Genomic DNA, 5015 nt, shown 5'->3' with positions numbered 1-5015 from the left:
GTCATGCTTAGGTTAACCTCTAACTTGTCTCCAGATATTCTCCCTACCTCCTTGCTTTACTAGAGACTTCACTCTTCTTGTCCTATAACTGGGAAGATTGCAAAATTTGATTTCTGAATTTCTTCCTCAGAATCCTTTAAGCCTGAACCACACCACTGTACTTATTTTGAAACCATGCAGATTGGCACCACTATAAATTTCTGGTCATCAATATTAACGTATCAAAGAGACCCTTAGCTCAGGCCTTCCAGCTTGCTGGGTTTTCCTGCTCCATGGCAACTATTTCCAACTGCTCATACTCCTGACTTTCTCAACAAATGATTTTGCTTCCTACTTCACAGAGAATTAGAGGCCATTAGTCAAGACTTTTTCTTATGTCCTGTTAAGTCAGTCCTCATCCTTTCATCTTTCCCTGCTGTTATGTAGGGGAAGGCTAATGCCTCTGTTCCCTGGTTGTCTGAATCCATCCCTTCCTACCTTCTCAAGAATCTTGCCATCTTAACTCTGCCCTCTATCTTTAATCTTGAAGTTCTCAATTACTAATCAGCATTTAAACATTCTCAAGGCTAATTCATTCAAACAAGACTAAATAACTATAGAACCAAAAATCCTCACGTGATTCCATTGTATAACAAAGACCTTGACCTTCTCAAAAAGAAGTATGTCCATCCCTGGCTCCTGGGAAGTAAACTCTGAGCTCTTGGAATTTCCCAAGTGATAAGACTGTCCTTGTCATTCAAAGTGGGCCCCTAGTACCATGTGAAATCAGCCCAATATTCTGGGAGTGGATAGCTGGAGACAGAGTTCAACCACATGGATGACCAATCAGTCAATCATTTCTACATAGTGAAGCTCCTCCAATAAAAATTCTGGTACCACAGCTGGGTGAGCTTCACAGGTTGGCGATACTCCGTGCATATTTTCACACATTAATACTGGGGAGGTAATACATCCTAAGAACAATGGAGGCTTCACCTATGACCCTCCCAAACTCTGTCCTACATATCATTTACTTTATCTAGCTGGTTCTAATTTGTATCCTTTCCCTGTAATAAACTATGAGTATAATAGGTTTCAGTGAGCTCTGTGAATCTTTCTGGTAAATTATTGAAGCTTAGGGTTGTTTGGGGAACTCTCAAAGCTACAGTTGGTGTCAGAAGTGAGGGTGATTTTGTGTGGACTCTTCTAACTTTGTAGTTGAACCCCAACTCCTTGTATTAATAGTTGGGATGAGAAGTCTTAGACAGATTTGGTAGTCTAAACGACTGTGTCCTCAACATTGCAGTTTGTGTAACTCTGGGCACCACATTCCTTTTCCAGCTATTATTGATGTTACTTTCCCCTTTTATAATTGAAACACATTTTTTGGTCTGAAAAAATAATCCGTTTAATTGAAAAACCTGGAGTATACTACCCCGCTCTCCTGGTTAAGCGGGCTGAAGAGACCGGACCGCTTACAGAGCCACTTCGGATGTTCTTCAAAGTGCAGCAGGCAAAGACAATACCCAGGACCTCCATAAAGGCAATGCTCAAGCCCATTGCAATCACCACTTTGCTCCTCAGCCAGCCCCCAGTCTTCTCCACACAGCCTTCAGCATGCATCTCCTTTATGTTGAAATTAATCCCACAGCCTTTAGTGATGCTGACACAGTAGGAGCCAGGGACTTGCTTGGTCATAAGCAGGATCTTTTCCCAGTCTGTGTAGTTAGCTGCCCTGCAGCACTTAAAATATTCCTGCATCCTGTCCAGAATAGATGACATGTGATTGTTTTCTGGATAATTCTGTATCTGCTGCTGGAAGTCCTTATTAAACTTTGACATCGCCTTGTCTTGAAGCATATAGCCTGCGATGACCGCAACCACTTCCGCCAGCATGATTAGGAACAAGCAGATGACAAGCATGATCATAAGACAGTAGTTCTTCTTGCAGGTCCCATAGCAGCCCACAAAGGCCACAAAGAAGAGGCAGACACCCACTGCGATGACGACCATGGGCAACAGGGATTCAGGGATGGCCCCCAACTTAATGGTCTGACTCGGGTCGAGCTCGACCCCTAGGCCCACAGCAATCAGTCCCATTCCACAGATGCAACAGGCCAGCAGAAGAACACAGAGCAAGACCTTGACACATTTTGTTCCTCCTTCCACTGCCATGGCTGTCAGGCTTTGGCTCCAGAAGGCTGTGCGCTGCTCTTGCCTTGGCTCAGGGTCTTTCTATATAGCTAAAATTTTGGGAAAAAAATTATCTACAAAGTCCATCTCCATTTCCTTTCCTACTCATTCCTAAACCCACAGCAACTGGTTTCTGCTCATATCATTCTGATGATATTCCCACATACCTCACCAATGAGCACCTTGTCACTAAATCCAATGGATAGTGACTTTCTCCTCGTTTCTGATCTGTCAGAAACATTCACCACTCCATCTTTGAATGACTTTTATCTCTTGGCTTCTGTGATACCACATTTCCTGATTTCCCTCCTATCTCTGGCCACTACCTCTCAGCTTTCTTTTTGGTACCTCTTCCTCAAACTGCCCCACATATTAACATTTTCTAGAGACTCTCCAAATGATTTCATGCACTAGTGAGTCCCAAACCTATAACTTAGCTTTAAACTCATCCTTAGCTTCATTCAAATATCAACATGTCTGTGCATGCATGCTAAGTTGCTTCAGTCTTGTCCTACTTTTTGTGACCCCATGGACTGTAGCCCACAAGGCTCCTCTGTCCAGGAGATTCTTTAGGCAAGAATACTGGAGTGGGTTGCCATGCTCTCCTCCAGGGGATCTTCCCGACCCAGGGATCGAACCCAAGTCTCTGCTGTCTCCTGCATTGGCAGGCAGGTTCTTTACCACTAGTGCCACCTGGGAAGCTCTTCAACATGTCTACTTGAATTTAAACTAGGCTGTCTTCATTGCTCTAGTCCCAGAATATAGCATAGTACCTGGCATATAGTAGGTACTCAGTAAATATTTGTTGAGTGAATGAATAAATGAATTAGTGTGCCATGTCTCACCGGAACTGAAGCTCAATTTGTTCATAATTAACCTCATCAATAGAGCCCAAACACACTCCTCTCCTGGAGTTTTCTGTCTCAAATAAATGGTGTCACTATCCTCTCTGTTGCCTAAGTTAGAAACCTTGGGAATCATCCTTCAATTTTCTCTCTCCTTCATCTCCACATCCCATCCATCGAAAAGCTCTGTCAATTCTTCAATTCTTACTTCCTTAAAATCCTTCATATCAATCTACTTCTCTCCACCTCACAGGCAATGCATTAATGCAGTCACTGCCATCTATTACGAGGACTACTCCAGCAGCCTCCATATTGTTCTCCCTTAGGTCTTACCCCTTCTACCCATTCTTCATATTTCAGCCAGAGTGATGTTTCTGGCTGGACCTCTCGTCTACAGTTAACCTATTGAGCACTGATTCTTTGCTATTATTATTATCTTGTTTTTTATGCAGTATTTTCTTTCCATTAGCCCTCACATTCAATCAATTATCAAATCCTGCCCAACTGACATCCAGCATAATTTTGAGCCTTTCCTTCCCCTCCATTCCTCCATACTGCCACTGCCCTGATTTAAGCTTTTACTTTTCCTCAGTAGGATATTACAAAAGTCTCCTAACAGATCTGCTTGCTTCTGGTCTTGCTTCATTAAAAATTTATCCATTCTTCCACCACAGTCAGAAACATTATCTATCATGACATCTGACTGCATCACTCTCTCTAAAACCTCAAATATTTCTCCACTGCTTTTAAAGAAAGTTTAAGCTTCTCAGTATGGCATATAAAGCCCTCCATGACCTAGCCTCTGACTATCCTACAAGCTTACACCATTTTCCACTTAATACTTTATCCTTAAAGAAAACTTAATGACTTGTAGACACACACACACATAGAACATACAATCCATGTTTTTCCCTTCATACATTTGATAATGTTGTTTCTTTTTGTCTACAATGTTTTCCCCACCTTTCTTTGCTTGAGGGACTCTTCTGAGATCCTATAATACCTTGAAAATGTCTCAGGTATTATCAGTTACCATTATATTGAAATTAATTATTTAATACCTGCACTCCACTAGACAGTTAGTTCTTCAAGGACAGGGACCGTATCCTTAGCAGCGAGCATTGTGACTTAATCGAGTTGAGATTCCAACTTCTTGGGGAGCCAATAGAACTGGATAGCCAGTTCTCTTGGTAGAAGTTCAGTTGATTTTAGTCAGTGACTCTTGTAGATGGCAGGTACCTTTTGGGTCATTCAGTTCCACTTCCCCTCATAGGAAACTCCTCTACAATAGGGGCCAAAATAATTCAGTTAAATGTGATAGAGCATTTCAACCTCAGACAGCTCTTATTTGTAATGTATACATATGGTCCCTTCTGGTGAAAGTGAAAATTGATAATACTTTCTTAGGAAATAATTTGGGAACACATGTGTTTATGTGTGTTTATATATTTCTTATATGTTTGTTTATATTTTTATTCCTAAAATTTTTATATCTTTATTCCTAGCAATGTCTCTTTCAGAAATCTCTTCTCAGAAAATTGTCCAAAAATATCAAGAAAATTTATCACATAATAATGTTCATCATGGATGAATGGATAAAGAAGATGTGAAATACACACACACACACACACACACACACACATATACATACGATGGAATATTACTCAGCCATTAAAAAGAATGAAATTTTGACATTTGCAACAACATGGATGGATCTGGAGGGTATTATGCTAAGTGAAGTAAGCGAGACAGAGAAAGACAAATACTGTATGCTTTCACTTATATGTAGAACAAAAAAAAATAGACAAATGAACATAACAAAACAGAAATAGAATAGACTCAGATAGAGAACAAGCTAGTGGTCACCAGTGGGGAGAGGGGTGGTGGGGAGAGGCAAGACTGGGGAAGGGGATTAAGAGGTACAAACTACTAGGTATAAAATAAGATACAAGAATATAATGTACAGTACAGGGAATATAGTCAATATTTTATAATAAC

General features: G+C 40.8%; 1 pseudogene across 1 annotated transcript; it reads right to left on the bottom strand.

The window, feature by feature from the left end:
• Positions 1-1410: 1410 nt before the first annotated feature.
• On the bottom strand, positions 1411-4132 carry LOC145535774 (CD63 antigen pseudogene; annotated as a pseudogene). Its single transcript, XR_014075493.1, has 2 exons — positions 4079-4132; positions 1411-2222 (listed from the first exon to the last, which is right to left on the bottom strand). The product of XR_014075493.1 is annotated as a CD63 antigen pseudogene (transcript).
• Positions 4133-5015: the final 883 nt, after the last annotated feature.

This window comes from Giraffa tippelskirchi, chromosome X, assembly GCF_054371585.1.
Source record: "Giraffa tippelskirchi isolate mGirTip1 chromosome X, T2T-mGirTip1v1.2.pri, whole genome shotgun sequence".
Lineage (NCBI taxonomy): Eukaryota > Metazoa > Chordata > Mammalia > Artiodactyla > Giraffidae > Giraffa > Giraffa tippelskirchi.
The sequence above is the reverse complement of the archived record's forward strand: the minus strand, read 5'-3'. Positions and strand labels throughout refer to the sequence as shown.